Source organism: Engystomops pustulosus, chromosome 2, assembly GCF_040894005.1.
Source record: "Engystomops pustulosus chromosome 2, aEngPut4.maternal, whole genome shotgun sequence".
Classification (NCBI taxonomy): Eukaryota; Metazoa; Chordata; class Amphibia; order Anura; family Leptodactylidae; genus Engystomops; species Engystomops pustulosus.
The window spans coordinates 149675882-149701706 of record NC_092412.1 but is presented as its reverse complement, the minus strand read 5'-3'; the positions used below and the strand labels follow the sequence as shown (position 1 = coordinate 149701706).

Below are 25825 nucleotides of genomic sequence, written 5' to 3'. Positions count from 1 at the left end.
GTCCTAGGCTACAATGATCAGCTGTAACAGTTATCAATGGTGCCTGTAATGAAGATTTAGTGTTAATCCTGGTTCTTATGACAACCCAACATTTTTAAAATCCAATTTTCACAGACCAAAAAAGTTCTGGCTGGGATTACAATGATAAAATATACAGTTCCGACTTGCATACAAATTCAACTTAAGAACAAACCTACAGACCCTATCTTGTATGTAACCCGGGGACTGCCAGTACTGAAAAAAAGCCCAATGATATCTTCAAACTATCACCTTTTTGACCCATACTTGGTCCTTTTCACATTCCCTGATTATCACATTCATGTTGTCTGGATCTATGAGTCTATGGTTTGTCATGCTTGATTCCTTAGAATTCCTTTAAAGACAGCCTATTCTGGTGTGGGAGAGGGATCTGCAGCAGGCACTACAAGTGTGATATGTGGCTGCCCCTATATAAAAGAAATTGGGGGTCAGCACACAGCCTATTGATTTTGGTCTGCTTCGGTATTGGCTATCATATTGGCCCACATTCATGAAAAACAGTGAAAACTGAACTATGTGCAGTTTGCCTGTGAAGTGTGCAAAATGTGCCAGATTCATGAATTGTGGCGCACATTCTGCATGAATCTGACATACAAAGTCCAACATAAAACTGGCACAGGAACTTTAGTAAACGTGGGCCATTGTCTCTAAAACTGGCAGATACTTCTATCATAAGCATGCAGAGTGCCATACACTTCTATACAGCCATAAAGAGGCACTAACAATACTGAATCATGTGTGAAGCCTTTGTGTTTACTAATTATTACATAGGAAATAATTTCTGAGGTCCAAGCAAAATGTGATTCCACTATGCAAAGATAGAGCAAATGACCCCTAGAAACTTGCAATTCTGCAATTTCTTGCTTATACGATGTGAAGACCTTTAGCGTAAACAACTGAATATGACCTTATTTTGTGAGAACTGCAGACAAATATCTGTATATTCATTCAAGAGGTTTGGCTTTTACAATTCTTCTCTGAATCTATTTTTTATACTGGGAAATGAAAAAGTGCCAGAGGGTGAAATGAGCTCAGGTTTTCTTACCGCTCTGAGACTGACTCTAACATCCCGCTGACTTCATGGTCCGTGAAGCTCCAGTCACACAACTCACAGGATTCCCTGTCATGAGCTGGAGAGAAAGAGTGAAGGGAGGTGAGTAAGAGGAGAGAACAGCAGAGAGAAATATACAGATGCAAAAACGGATCAGGCAGAGAACAGAATAGAACAATAAAGGAGATGGGGGAGGGAAATTCAGTACAACAGAAGAGCAAAAAAAGGGATCTAACAAGCTTATAATTGCAGGACTATCTGATGTATATTTATAAAGGTCAAAAGAATTCTTTAAAAGGTTTTAACAAAGTCACCATCTGCATCACCTGTTATGTCCAGGGAATCTGCTAGTAATTTATGTTGGGGCTCACGCAATAGCAGCCTGGCAAGAAAGTGGTATATCTGCATTGCAGTGCCATGGGCTGTATACTCCTATTGATTATTATCAGTTTGAGTCACTTTGATGAATAAGAATGGCTTGTACACGGTTTTTAATATGTGTAAAGCCTTCGAGGTAACATTTCACTTCATTTATCACTTTCTGGTGCATTGAAGAATACACTAGAAGCCAGACAATCATTGCTATTACATCATCAATACTAATACAAAGAAAGAAATTACATTTTTCACCAAAAGTATCACAGAGGGTGCTCCTGGAGGATGAAAGCCGTGTATGAGCTTCTGTCAAGAAGGATATAGCCTTGTAATGGAGTTTAGTGCATAGGCCTAAAGAGAACTATTATACTGTCACCATGGAAACACTCAATGCACTCAAGGACAGCCATTTTTAACATCCCTAATTACATCAACTAATGAGAACAATTTGACAGGTCTCCCCTGTCTGTCATAGAGAATGAAAGAAGATGCTGAACAGCAACTGCTTGGGTTATAAAATAAAATCAGTAGAAAGGTGCCCAAAATTTAAATGCTACATGCATGTGAACACATTTATTACATTATCATTCAGCTGTAGGCTGGTCACATATTGGATAACTACCAGCCAAAGACATCATCATATGATCTGCTATAACATGCAATATATACGCTTGACTGAACATACATGTTATTCGTAACAGGCAAGACCCTAACATGGAAAAACAGAAAAGAAGAAAGATAGTCAATCTTTTCCTCTGGAAATGAAAAGTCAGCAGGATGCATACATTTGGCTTTCTTAGTTTATCTAAAACTGCACCACAGCTCACTATAATCATGTTATCTTGGCATCTAGACTGAGTATAATGAAGCCATCTTATATATTAGAATATAATAGGCTGCAGGCTGATGTGTTAAGAGATTCCTGTTACTTTGTACAGTAACCTTGATATGGATTATTCTTCTTAACAAACAGTAAGGAGACCTTATGAGACCAGTAGCTTGAATACAAGTACTATTTGTGTCTATTCTGATGGCTTACAGTTTTAGATAAGACTGTCTGTACCGGCTCTGCAGTAGATGGAAACCCTGCACCTCTGAACCTATCCTGATAAGCTGAATCTCAACCCACTCCCAGCTGTGGCTATAGAAAGCTGGACTGTATCTGGTGAAATCCTGCAATGCAGTACTGCTAGTTAATGAAATGCTCGTATGAGCCTATTAACATTCAGCCAGAGGAGTGTCTCCTCCCTGAGACGCAATGTTCCCAGGGTAAAAATCACACTTAGCAAAGACCATACTATGACCAGGTCCAACCACAATGTCTTTAACTCACAACATTCCCTACATTAAAAAGACAACAAGCAATTGCTATAGCAAAGATAAATTATTAATAAAAAGGTTTACGTGGAACATAAAAGAATTGTCCACAAATAAAGGATGACAAATGACCAAGCTGCCAATGAACAGAAAGAAAAAAAAGGAATTGATCACGTTCATACTTTAAAAATTATTAATGAAACATTCTACATAAAGATATGGTAACTAAAAAATATTTAGTTATATTGCTTAATATAAAATATGGCAGAAATGTAAGTCCATGAAAGACTGGAAAATTATTAAGAACATTCACCATAACTTTAGAGTAAACATTCTTAGTGAAGGGTTAAAACTAGTAATTATTTCAACAAGAGAACATGCATAGAGCTGACAAGCATTGGTATAATGATCCATCTTATTAATATTCTTGGGGAGATAATTGCTGTATGTTTGTATCATGCCTTATGTCCTAAGCCTGTGATGTTGGGGTATTCATAGCTCCTCAGACTGGCAGAATTTCTTCTGATGAATTATGTGTGGAAACAACAAAGCTGTATAACTCTATATCACAAGGCTTTGAGCTTGAATTTTTTTTCTAAGAACAGGAGCAGGGATAGAGTGTGTATAGGGAAAAAGGAAAGTGGGTAAGGGAGAAGTTAGAAGTAAATAGATGTAGGAAAAAGGGAATCACTGAGCAGCTATGGTTATAATACATGAGCTATCTATAACAGCAAAGAATATTCTAAATGTTAGAATTGATTGCCAGAAAGATTATAGTCACCTATGAAAAGCTGTATCTAGAAGTCCTTAGAAATACACAGTAGCAATAAACACAAGAGTGTTATTAAGAAAAAGCTATTTCCCACAAACCTAAATTTTCTTTCAGCTCTATAGTTTTTATAACCCAACCCTGTACTTCTGTGAACACCACACCCATCTCATTGATTAACGGGGTTGTTCGAGACCGTAAAACAGAAAACATTGGTGGCCGGGAGGGGGCTGCTTAAAAAAATAAACATGTACTCACCTTAGTGGTCCCTCCCAGCGTCCTGCGCTACCATCTCTCTGGTCTATGTCCCATGTAAACAAACAGGGGCACGGAAGCCGAACATACCCACCAATGTGGAGGTTGATTAACTTTTTCTATACCAAAAACAAGTTTACCTTAATTATTAAGCTTTCTGAAGAAAGTAATTTCCTATTTTTTTCATAAACACAAGGCATCATGGCTAAAAGTTATATGAAGTACAATCTCCCATAAAAACTGTTTGGGTAGAGTTCCAAATTCATTAGTACATAGTGCTTCAGTGTGAGATTTTAAAAAATGTGGGCGTCTCAGGAGGCTGTGGCAGAAATTTCTTAACCTAGCCTATAAACCCCTTCCTGACACGAGCTATAATAGAACAGTACGTGACTTTCCAACAAGGTTCAGACACAGTGATCGGGCAAGATGGTGGCTGTTCCTGGTGGCAAACCTTCCTACCCCATGGACCACAGGGGTCTCATCCCCCTCCCCCCAGTTCATGATCGCTGCTATTGGCTGATCAATACAGACTAGCCAATAGCAGCAATTTTACTTATGATGTCAGTAATACCAATCACAATGTCTGTAGACACTTTGATTGGGGCAAGATGGCGGCTGTTTCTGACGATCCAGACAAGCCAATAGCAGCAATAGTCGTCAAAATGGGCTTCGCTGTGGTGAATAAAAGCAACACACAGTGACAATTGTAGCTGTCTAGGATAGCATTAATCATCAGTGGAAGGGGCCATGTCTGGTGGCTTCATAACATCTCCCGGATGTTATGCTCCTTTTGACCGATCTGTGTATGCATGGCTGGATAAGGGTTACCACTTGTATGTGGATAACTTTTATCCCAGCGTTCCACTATTTCAATGCCTCAGTTCCAGAGGTTCTGTAGCATGCAGCACTGTACCCAAAAAACATAGAGGTCCTCTGTAACCCTTGTTAGGTAGCCACTTAAAAAGGTGGACATCATGGCACTCAGCAATCAGAATATGGTATTGGTCAAGTATAAAGACAAAAGCGATGTCCACAATTCATGGGGACTCCAGCACCCTCACCCCTGTATGAGGTACCACCACTGCCGCCACCAAGTCACATTGCATCCTTGCTTACAGTAAATACATAGGTGAGTTTTATCTGTCAGATCAGGTGCTGAAGCCAAACAGCACCCTACGGAAATGGAAGATATGGTACAAAAACACAGGCTATGTACATTGTACAGATAATGCTGTAAAACTCTTACGTGCTGTTTCAATGTGCAGGTTATGCCGTATAATGTCTCTATTTTCAAGAGGCGGATATTAGGGAACTAATATTTGGACAAGGACAGGGCCCCAGTAACACTGGATTAGATGTCCCCCTGTTTTGCCAGGCCAGCATTTTCCTGGTAAATTCTGCTGCTTCTAAAAGAAAAGAGTCTGTTCCAAAAGGCGGTTGGGAAGGACACTATATACTATTACGAGACCTGCGAGAACTCCAGAGTGACACAATTTTAGTTGTTGCCTGGTGTATTTCACCTCCTTATATGCAATGTGATCACAATTTATGTCAGACCTTTGTTGTAAATTCATTACAGTAGAATGAATTATTGTAACAACTGTTGAGGGATAAAGTTTGCAAACTAGGGTCACTTGTAGGTTTTATTTTATTTATTTAGGTTTTCTATTACCCCTCCAAGCCTCTGGATTTGTTAGCACATTGTTTGTAATTCTCCAAGTTCTTTATTTCTTTCTTTATTATTATTAATACTTATTTATATATATTTGTATATATTTATATACACCTTGCTAAATTCTTCAAGGATTGTACTTTCCAAAATGGTGACAGTTGTTGGGGTTCTCCAAAGGCCAATGCCCCTCTTTCCCTTCTGAGCCCTATTGCGTACCCATACAACATTTTATATGCATATGTGAGGCAATTCTACACTCAGGAGAAATAGTTTTACACATGTTTGTGGGCTGTTTCATCTTTTATCCCATCTGGCTTACAAAAATTATTGGTTAAAGTGACTTTTTGGGAAAACTTTCATCTTTTTCCTTTTTGGGGAATAATTTAATCAAACACCTGTAGGGGAAAATACACAAATTACACCTTGCTAAATTCTCCAAGGGATGTACTTTCCAAAATGGTGTCTCTTGTTGGGGGTCTCCTTTGTTTTGGTACCACTAGGACTCTCTAAATGCATCCTGACACATGAAAATTTTTTCAGCCATATTTGTCCCCCAAAAACTAAACAACACCCTGTGCCCATACAGCAATGTACAGTGACAAAATGGGTACAGTGACAAAATGGGTGCAATTGCACTAAACTAAATTCTCCTTTTTAACGCATTGCGAAGGTGCAAATTTTAGTGTTCAATACATTTCTGTAATTTCACACCCATTTATTTTTCTCCATCATGGTCTTTACTCCTAAGACTGTATTGTTCAATCTGATTATACCAAACAATTGATTTTAATAGGTAACCTCTATATAGCTATGAATCCACTGATTGCCTTTAAAACCATATAACCACTGCCCACACTAGGAGGAGCTCCATACATAAGAATTAATGCATTGAAATCAATTAAAGCTGTAAACATTTCTTTTCACTGAGCTCCCGCCAGTATAAAATGCCTGAGAAGATGGAAGCTCTCTACATTATATAAAATACTCGGAAAGAAAAAAACAGAATAATGTAAGAGAAGCTCTTCTGTGCTTCCCAGTAACACACTGCCACTTTGTATTGTCATTTCAGTCACTGTTTAGAGAACCCCATTTATATGCCATATGTGCATAATTTAGGCCATGGTACAGGTTTTTAAATCTGTTACATTCTCATTGTGCCATGGATTCCAAATAGGTGAAATAAATTTGAATAAAAAATAAAACAAATGCTTGCATAAATACATACCGTAATTAACAGTTTAACACCCAATGATGAAAGATTTACTTTTTCCATAACCAGAAAATATTTCCCTTGATGATTGAATGCTCTATGAAGTTTAAACTATCCAGTGACTGTAAAGAGTAAAGTCATTAGAAACATTATCTGCCTCCTTTATCTGTGAGCTGTGTAAATAGGGGAGAAAATCCTTCATTATATAATCTTCTAAAAACAAGAAGAAAGGAAGAAAAAATGAGGACAGAGGATATTTATTTAATGAACGAGATGACAAAGTTGACTTTTATCATCTGCATTATTTACACAATGTTGTTAAGTTTAGTTACACTTTTAAGCTGATTTTTATCTAGGGCTTAACTGCCCTTACTTCAGTTGTACAGGTGACTTTCAAATTAACTCTTTCATGACTGCCCCGGGGCTTGAACACAAACCAAGACACACGTCAGTCTCTTAGTGTATGTAAAGATCTTCTCCCAGTTTATTTGTCTCAGCTGCATAATATCACAGACAGAAAATCGTCAGAGAGGCGTGAATAGAATACTGTAATGCTATTGGCCATAATGAATTTAACAGCAAATTCTTGGAAAAGGTTAACAGGCCTTGTTCACAGACATGTTTATACTAATTTCCCTGAGAAGAAAGAGATAAGCTGGCGCTAGAACCAAAATATAACAAAAGATGACGGACAGACTGGCTTCTCGTTAAATGTCAAGGGAACCAGTTGGCAGACGAGCAAGTTACAAAAAAAATGAAGTTTGAATCATGACATTAACTGGACAGTGCTTGACCCCCGGCGTGGCCCCCGGCTAATACTTAAAATGTCGGACAGTAGTCAAGATGGCGTCCGAAACCAGTGCGATCTCCTTAACAAAGCCGACAAGTACAGTATAATATAATACAGAAGGGTTGTATTGCAATATACTACCTGATATAAAAAATGTAATATAAAGAGAGGACCACTTTTGAAAAGCCACCAACTCTGACTCTAGGGCCTGTTGCCTATGACCAGGTTCAGTCCAAGAAAAATGTGATTTGCTCTGAAGGGATTTCAAAGAACAAACCTATTAGGGATCCAATGGGATTTGTTGTTATATGTCATTTTATGAATGGCATTACTGTACTGTTTCTCTGTTCCTAAAGTGAAAATCCCCCACAAACGTGAATATAGCATAGGTGAAGGTATTTTTTCTATAGTTTTGGTTAAATGTATTTACTTCATCATAATATATATATGAAATCCCACTGGGATATGGGAAATAGGAAAAGATTTGTAGAAGTTTGGAAAAACTGGAAAGAGCGGAAAAGGTTCTGAGTTTTTACTAGAAGCTCATTCAATAAAGGGTAACCTCCCCCCCCCCCCATCCAACCCCCCATTGGAGTCCTGAACCCCCCCCTGCTACCGCCCTACTCCTTTCCTACCCCCTTTCTCCCTCCTTGTCTCTACCTCCCCCTTTTTTGGTCTATGTTTTAATTACTTGTTTTTCTATGTAGTTTCTTAGTTTCTTATAGAAAGGCTTATTTTGCATAATTATACCTTACAAGAAGGTTCGCTTGGACGTGATAGTCCGACTTGAGTGTGGGGAATTGCCTACCACCCCCCACCGGCGAATTAAAAAGCTCGGAACCAGAAGTAGGGGTGGATGAGCGGCTCCTGAGGAGGGATCCACCCAACCTGTTTTGGTTCCCAATGTTATTTTACATGTACAAGTAACAATAATGATATTTTGCTTTGTATTGTCTACAAAAAAGTTTAATAAAAAGAGTTTTAAAACAAAAAATAAATATATATGACAAGAAACACCATGCAGCCCTCCAAACCATCCCAACCCCACTAAATTCTCTCTTTAACCCTTTCACGACCCGTGACCTAATAGAACGTCTTGGGTTGGCCGCGGGTGCATGGAGAGGGCTCACGTGACATTATTGGGGAACGGCAATCTGTCACCATAACAGCCTCGGGTCTTCCAAAGACCCGAGGCTGTCTCGTTTTAACCCTTTTATTACAATGTGCTATCAGCACATTGTAATGAATGAGGAAGAAAATCCCCATATACAGCCTTAGGCCTTGGAATTGTGAAAGTGAAAAATTAAATTTGGAAAATAGGCTCAAGTCGTCAAATATTCACATATTTGGGGTTGCGAGGGAATTTAGGATGAGTGAAAAAATTTATTTTCAATATATAACTGCACAATGCTTAAAGTAATGTGCTTTATAATACCAAATGATCTAGGTGTGGAGAAGATGGAGCTCTCCTATAATATATACATTTCAGGGTTGAGGTACGTACATAAGCAAATGGAAAGTAGGCTAAATATTTCCCTTCACTTCTCTGCTAATTGTATTCTTCGTAATTTCCGTACTCCAGATGTATATCTTACTCCTACTGTAATAAACATCTGCCAATAAAACCTTTTGGTTAAAGCTAACTAAACTTAATTGCTAAAGTTATTGTATGAGAAGGTGTATTTAAAAGCAGAGATGGGAGAGATATTTTGGAGGTTTGGGGAGCATTTTTCATCTCTATCCACTGGCCAGATGTAAGGGTGGGGGAGTGTTTAGGTTAGAGCAGTGATGGCTAACCTATGGCACTGGTGCCAGAGGTGGCACTCAAAGCCCTTTCTGTGGGCACTCAGGCCATCACCAGAGATGGCTCCAGGTATCTTCCTGCAGTCCCAGACAGCCCAGGACTTGCTGTGAACAGAGCTATTTTAAAGTGACAGCTGTACCTGGGACTATTTTCTGCTTTATTTGTGTCCTCAGGGGCTGGTATCAGTGAAAACTGTGACAGAGAAGGGAGTATAAATCATAAATTAAATTTCTGTGTTGGCACTTTGCGATAAATAAGCGGGTCTTTGTTGTAGTTTGGGCACTCGGTCTCTAAAAGGTTTGCCATCACTGGGTTAGAGGAATGGCGGAATTTGTAGTAACATTGAATGAAGTGACCTTTGAATGAAGTTGTTTTTGTCAGTGAAAATAAAAACTTAGAGTAATGCATTTTTATTAAACTTTGAGAGTATTTTCTTTTGTAGTTTAATTATAAATCGACAGAAAACATTGCTTAATTGCATTGCTCTCACTGGTTAGTCAACAGCTTCTCCCTACACTATTATTGAAAATACATGTGATATGAGATCACATTGTAGAGGGAGGAGGGAATAGCCGAGTATGGTGGAAGATTGTTGACAGCAGATAAAAGCATAAATAAACGTGGAAGATCAACACCAACACTTTATAGAGGAACATTTTTCACACCAACTTACAACATAATGTACATTATAAGTGGAGCAACATCCACAGCAGCTCATAGCGCAGTGTAGGTGGAAGTTCATCCACAACAGCTTACAAAACTGAAGGGGGGAGACTGTTGACAGTCAGGATAGTGAAGGAGAAAGATCACAATAGATATTAAATATAGAGATGATTAGTACCATATTTTACATATTATATCTTTGGTATATAATTTGTAAAAATAATAATTTTATTGGGACTTTTATTGGAAATTACAAAGTTAGTTTAGAGATAGAATATATGTTAAAAATCCATTTTAAGTTTACATGTTAAATATTGTCACCTTTTCCCCCTATTTTCAAATATAAACAGCCAAATGTGTTTTTTTATATTTTTTTTTTGGCAAATTAAAGTGCCCCTGTGACCTTATCATTCCTTCTCTCCAGGGACCAATTACTGCACTGTCTAGCAGTACCATCCTCCAAGTGGTAATGAAGCTTGGATCAAAGTTATTCTTTGCCTGCATGGCTAAAGAACAGCAGTCCTAGCAGATTCAGAGACCCCCTAATGAGCAACCCGGGGGATTTACAGTGCTTTGTTTTGAATAATACACCAGTTTGAAGACAATTCAGAAATAGATAACTCTTTTGCTGCCAGCTAAGGGCAATGAAATAGATAAATCATAAAAATGCATAATCTTTTTAAAGGTAGAGAACGCTTTAAACACTTATGTTTCTTCTTCTGCCAGCTTCATTTCTGAACTTGAAATGAACACATCCTGGGAAATATGCAAACATGTTTTCCAGTACAAGGAAAGCCATGTCTCTTTTGGCTACCTTGTAAGGCAGCCCTCTTAACATCAACCAAGACTTTCAAGAAGTGTAATGACATGATATGGGATTAAAGCCAAATCAGTACAGGCAGTCCCCGGGTTACGTACAAGATAGGTTCTGCAGGTTTGTTCTTAAGTTGAATTCGTATGAAAGTCGGAACTGTATATTTTATAATAATTCCAGTCAAAAAATTTTTTGGTCCCTGTGACCATTGGATTTGAAAAATGTTGGGTTGTCATTAGAACCAGGAGTAACAATTAATTTTAATTACAGTCACTACAGTCATCCAGTTTGCATAGACCATTAGTGCAACAGTGAAGGATGCAAAACGCAGATTAAAATAAGTTGGAAGTCCTGAAGGATTTTGGCCAGCTGCATGGAAGATGTGCACAGTCAGGCTACATATTAAAGTCAGTGAAGTGAAGTTCATCTGTGCAGTGTAGGCTGCCAGATGCAGTAGATACAGTGCTTTGCAAAAGTATTCACCCCCCTTGAACTTTTCTACTTTTTGCCACATTTCAGGCTTCAAACATAAAAATATAAAATTGTAATTTTTGGTGAAGAATCAACAACAACTGGGACACAATTGTGAAGTGGAAACTAAATTTATTGGATATTTTAAACTTTTGTTAAATATAATAAACTGATAAGAGGGGCGTGCAATATTATTCCCCCCTTAAAGGGGTATTCTCATCTGGGCACTTACATTCAGTTTGATAAATCTGACATATATAAACATTTCTTCAATTGGATGTTATTAAAAAAAAATGTTCCTGTGTGAAGATAATTTCTCATAAATGTAACCATGTCGTCCCTTAGAAACGAGATGGCTTCCTCGGATACGGCCACGTCTGCTGGAGGGATTGCACAAAGAAACAAAAGGTTATTGTATATAAAATGTCCAGGAGTTACTACATGTCGCACAGCCGTCCTGTGGTAATGATCGCTGAATCCTGGTGGTTTGGCAGGACTCAATACTGCATGTCTGGCCACCGCTGCCAGAGTATGACGTGGTCGTATCCGAGGAAAGTATCTCGTTTCTAAGGGACAGAATAACTACATTTATGAGAAATTATCTTCACACAGGAACATTTTTTTAATAACATCCAATTGAAGAAATGTTTACATATGGCAAATTAAATTTAATTAAATGTAAATGCCCAGATGGGAGTACCCCTTTAAGTTAATACATTGTAGCGTCCCCTTTTGCGGCGATTACAGCTTCAAGTAGCTTGGAATGTGTCTGTATTAGTTTTATATGTGAACCACTACGTTGTAGACTTTGCTTTATGCTGGGGATCATTATTTTGTTGGAAGAATAATCTCCATCTCAGTCTCAGGTCTTTTGCAGACTCCAACAGGTTTTCTTTCAGAATGGTCCTATATTTGACTCCTTCCATCTTCCCATCAATTCAAACATATCGTTTGGCATTGTGGCCAAAAAGTTCCATTTTGTTTTCATCTGACCAAAGCACCTTCTTCCACATGTTTGGTGTCTCTCTGGCGACTGGTGGCAAACTTTAATCAAGACTTTTTATGGATATCTTTGAGAAATGGCTTTCTTCTTGCCACTCTTCTATAAAGGCCAGATTTGTACAGTGTCCTATGGATAGACTTTCCCACCTCAGCTGTAGATCTCTGCAGTTCATCCAGAGTGATTATGGGTCTCTTGGATGCATCTCTGATAAGTCTTCTCCTTGATTGAGATGAAAGTTTACAGGTATGGCCGGGTCTTGGTAGATTAACAGTGGTCTGATACTCCTTCCATTTCAATATGATCGCTTGTGCGGTGCCCCTTGGGATGTTAAAACTTTGTGAAATCTTTTTGTATCCAAATCCGGCTTTAAACTTCTCCACAATAGTATCATGGATCTGCCTGGTTTATTCCTCGGTCTTCATGATGCTCTCTGCAATTTTTAACAGAAGAGTTGAAGAAACTGAAGTCATAACTGTGCAATGTCCTGCTGTCCCAGCAGCCACTAATCTTGCAGCTGCTTCGTCAGCTACCCTAAGCACTTACAAGTGGCCGCATGCAGAGACTACTAGCTCTGCACCAGAGCCCGTCGCAAAACAGGATGGATTTTGCTGCCAGGGGCTTGTAGGAGGCTAAGCCTCTGGGAAAGCAGCAGGTGGTAAAAGCCTGACAGGTATTGACTTGTACGTGGCCAAAGCCAAGGAAAGGCAGATCGCGGAACAGAGTTCGTTGACAGAGGGAGGAACAGGTAGCGGAGTAGTGGCCACAAACAATAGGTCTGGGAGACACAATTGAACATGGCAAATGGATCAGGCAGAGGGCTGGAATACAAGGTAGAGACCCAATACTCCAGTAAAGACTAATGATTTAGGTAATTGATTTATAGCCCATCCCATTGAGCAGATCATGTTAACACAAGAGGGAATTACTGCAATGCTAAGCACCAGCCACCAGAGAGATTTTAGCGAGCAATCCACATATTCACCATCAGAGGGAGTCAGAATGCAGAATAATGACAGCACGCAATCTGCATACTTGCCACTAGAGGGAGATAGAATGCAGAATCAGTACAGAATCTTGACACCTGCATTCCCTAACTTAATCTCTAAGCACATACTAAATATATGCCCCAGAGATAGTGTAAGACCCTGTGGGGTAGGTAACTTGGCCCAATCCAGATCTGCCTTTGTTTCGCTTGGAGGACCAACAAAAAATTTCAAAACAGTTTGCCATGGTGATTGGATTATAGAACTACTGTGTCAGCAAAACTAAATTAGAAAATTATTGTAAATTCTACTGTGACATTGGATTACAAAACTTTCGTTTTAAACTGAGTGGATTACAAAACTAATGTTCCAAGACAACAGCGCTAAAATGAGCAGATTACAAAACAATCATGCTACACTGAGTGAAGAACAAAAACATAGCACCTAAACAAGTACATTACAAAATTCATCATGTCAGTATAAGTGGATTACAAAACAGCTATGCTAGAAAATATGGATAAAAAATTGTGCTAAATTAAAATAATTAACAAACAATACTTGGTGTTAAAGCAAGTGCCAAGAATGTAAAAGTTACCATACCAACCTGAAGGTCTGGTGTGAAAATATATAGATATTCTTTATGTTTAACTACCTTTTCAATTTGCCATGGCATCCCACTAATGCCTTTACCTCTAACTTCTTGGATGCTACAATCAACACGACAATGAAATGTAAGGGGTTAAACTTTCCTGATGCTCCCACACAGTGCAGTTGCAGTGCATACTGGCTGACTGTAACAGCTGGCTTACTGTTCCTCTCATATATCTGCAGGCACATACTAGGATGAGGGCACAAATTCTCTTTGTCTTACACGTCAAAAATTATATATTTTTCACGGGGTTGTGGTTTGACCACCAAGTAAGATGTCTGCGAGAAAGGGAAGCTCCGGCCCAACTACCTCCTTAATACAACTGACCGGGCCACTATGGGGTGAAATGCCTAGCAAGCCACCTACCATGATGCCAAGTGCTGCTGGGAGACAGCGGGTAGCTTAAGCAACCAGCAACTCTTAAGTAACAACAACTCTCCGCCTTTACTTCATGAAGTAGGAGTAATAGCACCGTAAGTACCTCTGTTCCACAGGCCACTGCCTAAGCTTACTTTGGGCATCAACTCTTCTACTCCCTTTGAAGTCCCAGAGTGCTGGGGAACAGGCTCGCGCTCCCTCCATTCTCTGGCAGCGCAGATAGAGTATGAATGTGACATGCCACCTCTAATACTGCAGTCTAACGACAATTCAATTGCCTCAGCTTCCTCACAACCGGGGGAGAGGGGTAACTCATGTTCACCAATAAGCAGCCCTGCTTCACAAAGGGTTAAGAAATGGGATTCCACACATTCTTCTGCAAACATCCCTAGGATCGCCTCACCCTGATCCTGATGATTTCTTTACCACTTTTTAAGCTATATAGAAGGCGGTCACGGAGTGTATGCTGATGTATATGCTGATAGCTTTGAGATCTTCTCTCCATACTGATTTAGCCACTCTCATAGGGCCATTACAGTCCTCCATTACAGAGGACAGAGTCTTTCACACAGAAGATAAAATTGATTCATTTTGTGGATTCACATAATGAGGTGGTAGATGCACAAAATGCTTTAGATGATTCTGTTTCGCCTTTTCCAGGCCATGTTGATTGACAATGAAGATAGAGATCCGTAAACTGACTTTTGATTTTTTTTTTAACTGGTAAGGTCCAGTATCCCCACATTTTCCAATCCTCGCACTAAGGCATAAATGGGTAGACCCCCAAGTGATACAACTTTTCTGTGTGACCCCTCATGGGAGTGTTACTAATGTCATTAAATGTTAAGAGGCTTAATTTCCCTTATAAACGTTTACTGATGTGGAAAGAAGCTCTGTAGGCGAAATGTGATATAATGGGGCAGATTTATCAAGTGTCTGAAAGTCAGAATCTTTCCAGTTGCCCATGGCAACCAATCTGTGATTGGTTGACATGGGAAACTGGAAAGATTCTGACTTTACGACACTTGATAAATCTGCCCCACTGTGCGTACAAGAGACACACCCAAGTTCGACCAACCTACCGAAGAGATCGTATTATAAATTCCCACAGACACTAATTTTATATATCCCAAAAAAGAAAAGGGGTATATTAATCGCATTTAAGTCAACCTTAGCAGTAATGATTGAATATGCAGAAATTTACCCTAACAGTTTATATATTATAATAGTTTGTAGTGTTAACAAAATAGTATATACTATTGTCAACTTATATGCCCCGAACAGCGGTCAGAAAGATTTTTTAAAGAAAATGTTGAAAATGTTGAAGGTCCAGAAGAGATTTTTAGTCTTAAATCTCTTAAGTGGAGATTTTAACTCTATTAATAATAAAAATATGGACACAAATTCTAAGTCCACTTGTAGGTCATTAACTCTTTTATTTGGGAAAATGAGTTGTTTGACATCTGGCGTCAGATAAGAGACTCCTTTGTATTGGGGTGAGCGCGCGCCGAGCAGTGGTTGCGCGCTCCCGGCATCATTTGTCTGCAGTGCCGGGTGCGCTTTAGATTGAACACAGGGACAAGCAGCTGTGCGCACTCGGCACTGCAGACACATGATGCCGGAAGCGTGCAGCCGCGCTCGGCGCGCGCTCACCCCAGTACAAAGGAGTCTCTTATCTGACACCATCCGACGCTGATTGGATTTTAGCATACTCACCCCCCACCCATGCTGCAGCTCCCCCGTTCTGATCATACAGACCTCTGAATCGTGAGATCCCGGGGGTCATATCTCTGGAACGGAGGGGGCTAGAAGGAAAATTCCAAGTGCCCCAGAATCAGGATGCTAGAGCCTGCTTTATGGTATGTTCACTTTGGGAAGTCTGGGGTGGTGAAAGAGCCTCTTTAAAGATTAGCAAAGAAGAATCGCATGCCGCACCAGGTGTGGATAAAACCATGAAACTTTTTAATCCAAAAACTTCTTAAAATCACATGAAGGATATAAGTGAAACATAGTGAAGTATCCTGATAGACAGAGAGTAAGTGTGCTGACAAATGACCTATGCGTTTCCGGCGTACAAGACGCCCTTACTCATGGCTCGGCCCGAAACGCGTAGGCCATTTGTCAGCACACTTACTCTCTGTCTATCAGGATGCTTCGCTATGTTTCACTTATATCCTTCATGTGATTTTAAGAAGTTTTTGGATTAAAAAGTTTCATGGTTTTATCCACACCTGGTGCGGCATGCGATTCTTCTTTGCTAAACTTTGATTCAACTCCCGTGGTCCCAGAGTATCAGCCAGCACAGCGAATGGATGGAAGACGGTGAGCGGAAAATGTATTTTTTCTCTGTAAAGATTAACATATATTCTGGTACAGCAGCTGAAACACTAGTAAAACTGTAGGTTTTTTAAAGGGGTATTCCCATCTGGGCATTTAAATTTTATTTCATTTATTTTCCATATGTAAGCATTTCTTCAATTGGATGTTATTTAAAAAAAATGTACCTGTGTGAAGATAATTTCTGAAGATTGTGTGAAGATTGTACCTGTGTGAAGATAATCTGTAGCCATGTTGTCCCTCAGAAACGAGATGGCTTGCTCGGATACGACCACCTCACATTTTGGCAGCAATGGCAAGAGATACACTATTAAGCCCTGCCTGACCACCTGGCTTCAGCGATCATTACCACAGGGCGGTTGCAGTAAATCCCGGATATATCATATTCAAAAACTTTTTGTCTCTTTGTGTGATCCCTCCAGAAGAGGTAATTTTTTTTGATGACATCTAATTGAAGAAATATTTATATATGGCAGATAAATGAATCTGTATGCGAATGCCCAGACGAGAATACTCCTTTAAGCTATGGATTGTATGCTCTTCATTTGGGATTGTCTAACATACCAGGCTACATATTCCAATATTTTGTGAACCTATCTAGCTGCAGTTGATTACTATATCCTGATTGTACTAGAAACTTCTTAATTCTCTGAAACATTTCAGAAATACTAGATGTTTTTAATTATGAAGCCAGCCCCACAGGGGACCTTTTCTTTCCAACAATAATTACATCTTCTACTTCCCTCCATATCACACTCTACAACATGACACCGTCAATAGAGAGTTATTTCCACAAGGAGACTTCAAGTATAGACGGATTGGGAGTTGTACACGGTTATCTGTCATGAAACAGCTGTGATTAAGAAATGGAACCATTTGTGCCTGTGCTCCCCTCCCTTTCTGACTCTACTTCAGCAGCAACACATAGCTCTACTATGTCAAGAATTAAGTGGACATAACACTGATCTCAAGAGAGCAGACAGTATATCATCACAACTGGAAATGATGCGAAAATGACAGCAGATTTGAAGAACTTATAGAAAGACACAAGGGGAATGTAACAGTTGTTACAAGGTTGTTTTGATGCTAAGACAAGGATATATATATATATTTTATATATATATATATATATATATATTATTATTATTATTATTTTTTAATAGATGTAGATATATAGGTAGCAAACATTTATTTGACATTAATTACATTCCATTGAAGTGGCTACAAACAATATACCAGAACAGTTTATTTCACCCTCTTAACCAGGTCTCTGCATCTTTATAACCATACATTTGGGAAGAAAATATTTGTCACCTGCCCCAGGTAGGTGATTTGTCCCGATAATTGGTTATAACTTCAGAATGCTTTAACATATCCAGGTGATTTCTCGTGACACATTGTACTTGGCAAATTTGGCAAAAGTTGTAAAATTTGTAAATTTGGCAAAAGTTCTGACAAATTCTTCGTTTTCAAAGATTGCAATGTTCTGCTTTCCAGTCAGGTAGTTAAACTATCCAAAAAGCTTAAAAAATAAAATTTCTGGAATGTCAGCTTTATGATGACCTGATTTTTTAAGTGTCCTCTCATTTTCCTAGGATGTTATGAGGCTTAGAACTTTAGGTGCAATTAAAACCCTATGAATTACCCCACTATAGAAAAAACACACCTCTACATATGTAAAACAACTTCTATTGAGTCCATTAACTCTTTAACAGACATGGGTTTCCCAGGGCTTAAAACAAAATGGAAGTGCGATTTAGAAACTTTAAACATTTTTGGAGAAAATACATTCATTTAGGCCTAAACTTAAATTTTCACAATGAATTGAATGATGAAATGCTCTGCAAAGTTTGGTGCCCAACGATGGTGGTAAACTGCTTTATGGGCACCATTCAGAAAGGATTTATATTTTCACATAATACAGGCTATAAAATTTTTATTTTTTTAGTAATGCCAACATTATTATTTACAGGGTGAGATACAATGTATAGATAATTAATTTTGGGTTCACTACAATTATGGTAATACCTCATTTATATAGGTTTTCTTATCTTTGCTCAATTTTACTGAGCAAAACCAATATCACATTTATTTAGTATTGACTAAAAGTATTAGTTTTAACTTCTGTATTTTTCTTTTCACAGATCAGGTTGAGGGATATTTTTTGCAATAAGCCCTCAACCTGAGTTGAGGTTGTGAAAAGTTGTTCTTTTCAGACGTATCATGATAGGGTACATTTTTTAATCACTTTTTAGAAAAATTTTTGTGAGGATATTGGTTGAAAAATTATATATTACAGGACATCATTCGTGTATTTTCTTTTAACCTTGTTCACCGTGCGGGTTCAATATTGATTTTGATTTATTTTACGGATTAATACGGACGTACTGATATCAAATACAGGCGGTCCCCTACTTAAGGACACCTGACTTACAGACAACCCATAGTTATAGACAGACCCATCTGACCTCTGGTGAAGAAGCTTTCTGAATGCTTTACTATAGTCCCAGATTGCAATAATCAGCTGTAAGGTCTCTGTAATGAAGCTTTATGGATAATCCTTGGTCCCATTACAGCAAAAAATGTTTAAACTCCAATTGTCACTGGGGCCTAAATTTTTTTTGTCTGGATCTGCAATTATAAAATATACAGTTTCAACTTACATACAAATTCAACTTAAGAACAAATCTCCGGACCCTATCTTGTATGTAACCCGGGGACTGCCTGTACATACTTTTTTATATACTTTATTGGTTTTTTATATGCAATTGTGATAATTAGGGGACTTTTATTTTATTTACTTATTTAATTATTATTACAAATTGATATTCATTTATTTTTTAAAATTTTAACATTTTCCCAGCTCATCCGATCGCTTGTTCAAGCCCTTACACGCTGCAATACACATGTATTGCAGTGTGTAAAGTAAGTAACTGAGTATGCGTCCTGCAGGAGGCAGAACCCGGCGAACAGTATACCAGGCAACCTCAGGACACACGCCCGACCCCGGGCCTGCAGCAGGAAGGATCAGACCCCAAATTGTGAAAACTTCCATAATACAATGTCAAATAGAAGCATCATGAAGTGTGACATGAAGGGTTTGTATTCCTACAGTACAAAACCATATGGATTTTGTGTGTCACTGCACAAGCTCCATGAACATAATGAGCCAGATCTATCAATAATTCTAAGTCAGTTTTCTGCCACTAACATATTTAAAAAGTAGCATTTTGCCAAAAACTGCATATTTATGAAGCCCCATGCTTCCAATTAGCACAGTGCATGACTCCATTTGCCTCAACGTGTTAAGAAGCTTCAAATGAAATGAAGCAATCTGGTTAGCAATATCTATTTCCAAAGGTAACAGAAGAATTTTGAGAACATGTCCTCTGGGTACAGAGAAACAAAACACCATATTGGCTATTCACATTATGTCTAGAAAACAACATTTGAGGACAGAACAAGCAATTGTACACAATATACAAATATTTCTTGGTGGTTCTGGACCAATTTCATACATTAATGGGAGAAAAGGGAGACAGGAGATGTTGCTGTCTATTCCAATGCTTCTTTCCTACTTTATATATGTGTAAACATTATTAATTAAGGATAGCGCCATACATTTGGAATAGTACTTTAAAAATAAGAAAGGGGATTTGCACGCATTCGGGTAATCGTATTCTTATATACAAGCCCTTGAAAAAATCTTGTGGTTGATATAACAGTTCTGTTTTTGAACATGTAACAGATTTTCTCATAACAAATTCCCCATTGGTATTGTTATAGTACATAACATGCAGAAAAGCTATATAAATTATTCAGCATGCCCTGTATGCTAAATATTCTCTTTTAGTCAACACTACTAGATCTCATGCAGCACTAGTCATATAGAAAGCACATATAAACAGTTTCTTTCCAGATAAGTATTTTTCTCAAAGGAAATGTTAAGCAATATGAAATGTAAACATGAATCAAAATGTATTCTATAGGTGAATGAGTTGTGTTACGATAAAGAGTTAATCATGATGTTCTCTGCCTTATCGTAAGCCCTAAGGCTGCTTGCTTGTGTTCTGAACTAAGATGAGAGGCCTTAGCCATGAAAGCTAAAGTCTTGGCAGGTGCCTTGAAGCCCAGCGTACCCTCAGAATACAAATGAGGATGCAGGTACATGGTATTAGACATTGTGCAAGCTTACTCGTCCTTAGTTATAAAATCTGAGGTAAAAATCCAAATAGGGAGTTCCCCACCCGCATATGTTCACATGAAATATAAATGATTAGTGTGAAATGACTGTTCTTTGTGATATATGTAGTGCTCTCTCTGTCTTTACATGTGTTAAGTATTTATGCATTCTGTCTATATTTAGTGTCACGTGTAAACTCAGGAGACCCTTCATGATGCTTAAAAGAGAACCATTCACTGGATGGAGCTTCTTTCTGTATGTAATAGGGAACCTGTGAATGTAACCAAATTTATTAATGATAACGCTCAAGAAGACTATTATTAACTTATGTTAAAATTATCTTATAGTTTATATTTTACTGTCAGTATTAAAATCAACGTCTGATAATAAGTAATTTGTTGTTCCACAAAAGCCATTGAGATAAGGGTTCAGAGTTGAAGTTTTATTAAGAGACAACCATACCTATTAGGTATATTGGCTAAATGTTACAGTAAATTATAAAAATCTTTTTTCCTGGAGCCACCACTGTAGTGGGCATTGGAGCTCAAAAACTGTTTCTCTTTGCCTCAGGTAATAGGGCACATGTACCATAATTTTCCTACTGGGCGATTTATTGCTCTATTATAGTATCAGTACTATTTCAGTTGGCTATCATATTCTGTGGCATGCACTCTGGCCATCTGATTCCTTCAGCTTCTTGTACGCAATTTGCATCAAAAAACTGTCTAAGTCTTGTTCACATCTGCCTTTCAGTGTACACTTAGTCTACCCATTGACAGACAACAGCAGATGGAGGCATAGTTGTCTGCTCAAAATATGATGTATCCTGTGAATAATACAATATAGAAAGACAGAGCAAGCTACGATGCAATGTCCCCCAACCTCTGCTGAGCAGATAAGTTGCTCAGTAGAAGGGAGGATGCCAGTGATGTCACTGTCAATATAAGGGCACCCCTGTTCACTCCTAGCCCTGCATTCTGGGGGGGAGGAGGAGTTACTGGGCGGCGTATCCCAGTGTATAAGCACAAGTGTGCACTATATGTTGTGAGGATACTTCAGGATTCTGCCCAAAGTATAGCAAAACACATGATGCAAACCCAGCCTAAAGCCCCTTGCACCATTCATTAAAAACTTTAGACAGTTTTTAGAACCTTTTGTTACAGGTACAACAAAATCTTGATCTTGGTTAAAGGGAGTGGCCTAAGTTGCACAAAAATGCACCAAAATTGGAAGTGCAAAACAGATTTATCACCCAGCATCAGAAACTTAAATAAATCTGTTGTAGAATATATGTCACAATCTCAGGGGAATAGTCCCTTAGGACTAAGTGAGTGGACTCCCTGGACCACCGCGGGAGATAACAACCTTAGCCGCACCCGGGAGCGGAGTCTAAGTGAATTCCTGGTCTTCGCCAGAGCCCGCCGCAAAGCGGGATGGTCTTGCTGCGGCGGGGAGTCACCAGGTCGCTCCGCGGGTGCGACTAGGCCCACGGTGGCAGCCAAGGTAGGGACACGGGGACCACGGGAAGGCAGGCAGGACCACGGGAAGGCAGGCAGGACCACGGGAAGGCAGGCAGGCAGGACCACGGGAAGGCAGGCAGGCAGGACCACGGGAAGGCAGGCAGGCAGGACCACAGGAGGGCAGGCAGGCAGGACCACGGGAAGGCAGGCAGGCAGGACCATGGGAAGGCAGGCAGGGAAGGCAGGCAGGCAGGACCACGGGAACCACAGAACAGGGGAACAACACGTAACACTGCAAACCGGAAACACGGAAACTCAGAGACGTCTGGAAACGCTCAAGAAGGCTTTCTCCTCAGAATAGTGAACTGAAGATCCGGCAGGGGTTGCTGGGAGTCGCCAGGCTATATAGCCGAGCCTGGAATGCCAGAGCCAATAAGGAGGACGCTGGCCCTTTAAGGCTGCGAGAAGTCCGCGCGAGCTCCCTCTAGTGGCAGGAGCACGCGACTGCATGGAAGCAGCATGCGGCCTACACGCTGGGAGCAAGAGTGCAGGCCGGAGCCTGGAGAGGTAAGTGAGAGCTGGGGGAGCGGGGACCGCGGCAGCAGGCACGGGTACACCATCAATCCGTACCGAGGATCGCGGGTGCAACCGTGACAATATATATATATATATATATATATATATATATATATATATATACATTTATAGCTTTCCATATGCTTATGGTTACATTCTATGGCCAAATTCACAGCTGTGTTGGAGGATCTGTTGCAAATTGGGACAGAAATTTCCAGACACAAAATACCTGCAGGAAGGACTTCCCAAATGAATACATGACTTCATTACCTGACAACTACAACATGTATTTCTGTGTTCTCCCGTCTAACACTTTCCTCTGCCTAGTTCTCTGCCAATCTCTTTGGGCATTGGCCAGAAAATTCAATGAATTAAATATAAATGGGCATTCCCAACTGATCATGCATATTTAATTTAATGCATCAGCCATTTGTATACATTTCTTCAATTGTATGTTAATAAAAAAATAAATGCAGGCATCTTGTTCATTAGAAACAAGATACCTATCCTTTGATACAGCCACCACCACACTCTGGTATCAGTGCCCAGACACGCATTATTGAGCCCGACCTGACCACCTCTATTCAATGTTCATTAACACAGGACGTCTGAAGGAAATTCAGTAACTCCCAGCAATTTCATATGAGAAAACATTCTGTTTCATTAATCTGCCATATATAAACCTTTCTTCAATTAGATGTTGTTAAAAAAATTTACCTGTGTGAAGATAATTTCTCATAAATAAAGTCTTATGTTCCCTTAGAAACCAGACTGGCTCCTTGGTTACGGCCACCTCTGCTGGAGGGATTGCACAAAGAAACAAAATGTCCGGGTGTTACTGTATATACGACAGCCGTCCTGTGGTAATGAACGCTGAATCCAGGTGGTCAGGCAGGGCGCAATAGTATATGTCTGGCTACCGCTGCCAAAATGTGAGGTGGTCGTATCTGAGGAAGCCATCTCGTTTCTAAGGGACAAGATCACTACATTTATGAGAAATTATCTTCACACAAGATTTTTTTTTAATAACATCCAATTGAAGAAATGTTTACATGTGGCAAATGAATTAAATTAAATGTAAATGCCCTTTAGGTAAACTATTATCTCTATATATCTATATCCTCTTCCTCCTTTTGAAACTATCATCCATGTCTCTCCCATGCATTGGGAGAAGCACATTTTAGAATACTCTAAAATAACTGAAACTTTCAAATGACACCTAAACACTCACCTCTTCAGGAAATTCTACAACATATTACCATATTAGTAGCTTATATGTAGATTGTAAGCCCCAAAGGACATGGTTGACTTTTTCACCATATATGGTAAGCCTGCTGCTCATTTAGTTCACATTTATAATGGTGTAGTAAAGGTGCTTTTAAAAAAGAAAATAATAATTTGAGAAATGCCTATATATAAATATATGTTGATATATAGGTCATACCGGTATAAGGACATTAAAATGAGAAGATTATCTAGTTATTGGTTGAACAACAACCTAGGAGATTATTCATTATTTTTAATTATTATTAACATTATGTAATCATAATTATTCCAAAATTAAGGGATACATTAGGTAAACATGATCCTATATAGCTTATATAGGCCTTTTATATAGGCCTTGAAAAGTGATGTCTTTCAAAAACTGGCTAGAAAGATGAATACATTTCCCCATAAAGTTTTCCCGCTAAGTCTGACAGATATTGCATTCAGTATCATTTTAGCTAGAGGAAGTTAGAGGAAGAGCCTATTCACTTGCAGATGTAATATATGAATCTTTTTATATTTAGTAACAATGTTTGTCATTGTTTGTCAGGGATTGTTCTAGCCTAAAGCATAAACCAGTTGACAACCTTGAAACTTAAAAAACAGTGAAGGAAATTCATTATGACTGGCGTTACGTGTCAGACTTGATCTTCTATCGGACATAGATTAGATACGCCTCCATATATATTACTTGCAGTTCTGGTCCACAAAACACCAGAAAGTGACAGAAGCCAAGGTAGATCTTTGACACTAAATTCTAGCCCTAATATTTAATTGGTCTGGCAATTTCCTTTTGCTATACCTACCAAAATGTACAGGGCACTTTGTTAAAAAAAAAACTAACCCTTAGCAGCAACAAGTGCAATTGAGCCTTTTACAAAGTTCTGGAGGAAATTTGGTTCTAGTATGGCAGTATATGGTAGAATTAATCAGAAAAACTAGGGTTAAAGTACCCTAGGAGGTTTGAAAAATAATTAAAAAAATTTTTAAAAAGTAAAACCTTCTGATAACTCTAGCAATCACTGCTGTGGAGTACAATCCAAACACTGAACTGCGCTCAAAGCGGTCTGTCTTATTCATAAGGGGTTTGGCTAGGGGCTGTGACTGGCGCATGAAGGTCGGCAGTCACCGCCGGCCTATGGAGTGGGTGGAGCGGTCCAGGGAAGAGGCAGCCCTTCGTTTTCAATGCTATACAGTGGATAAAACAAAACCCCTTGCTGACCATGGACGAAAATGCTTTTTCAAGCGGTAAGTAGTTCTTGCACCTGGACTTGCATTTTTGTCCAGCACAAAATTGTAACTGTGACAGCTGTAAACGGTAACAGTGTGTGCGAGCCTGGCTTTATGCGACAGCCGGGATCTCAATAGGGCTTTAGGGCTTCCTCACCGTCCAATTACATAGTCAAGCTCACCTGGGAGTGCACGATCTTAGAGCTGGCGTGCTGGGAGCACAGGTAGATGCAAATTCTTAGAAGAAAAAGTGATCAGGAACTCCACATCGTGTGAATAAAAAACTTATTTATTCATTTGTTTTTTTTAAATCACATGACCATCAAATGACGATCAAAACAGGAGAAGGAACAGTAGAGATCTTACGTGTTTTGTGTTTTACCAACTCCTAATCATAGATCATAGATGGTCATGCGATTTTAACCCCTTAACGCTCTGCGCCATAGCTCTACGGCGCAGAGGTATAAGGGATGTATGAAGAGGGCTCACGGGCTGAGTCCTCTTCATACAAAGGTGGGGGTTTTTGCATT

At 39.2% G+C, this 25825-nt stretch overlaps 1 protein-coding gene across 9 annotated transcripts in view; it reads right to left on the bottom strand.

Annotated features, from left to right (window-relative positions):
* Positions 1-25825, bottom strand: part of DLGAP3 (DLG associated protein 3) — a 292505-nt gene that overhangs the window by 199777 nt on the left and 66903 nt on the right. For 7 of the 9 annotated variants that reach the window (XM_072136868.1, XM_072136867.1, XM_072136866.1 and 4 more), the window contains exon 2: positions 1085-1169. The exons of 1 other annotated variant lie outside the window; for it this stretch is intronic. The gene's annotated coding sequence lies outside the window, so the exon portion shown is untranslated. Of the gene's footprint in view, positions 1-1084; positions 1170-1711; positions 1809-25825 lie in introns of those variants that run through there. One more of the 9 variants, XM_072136861.1, reaches the window with a different exon arrangement.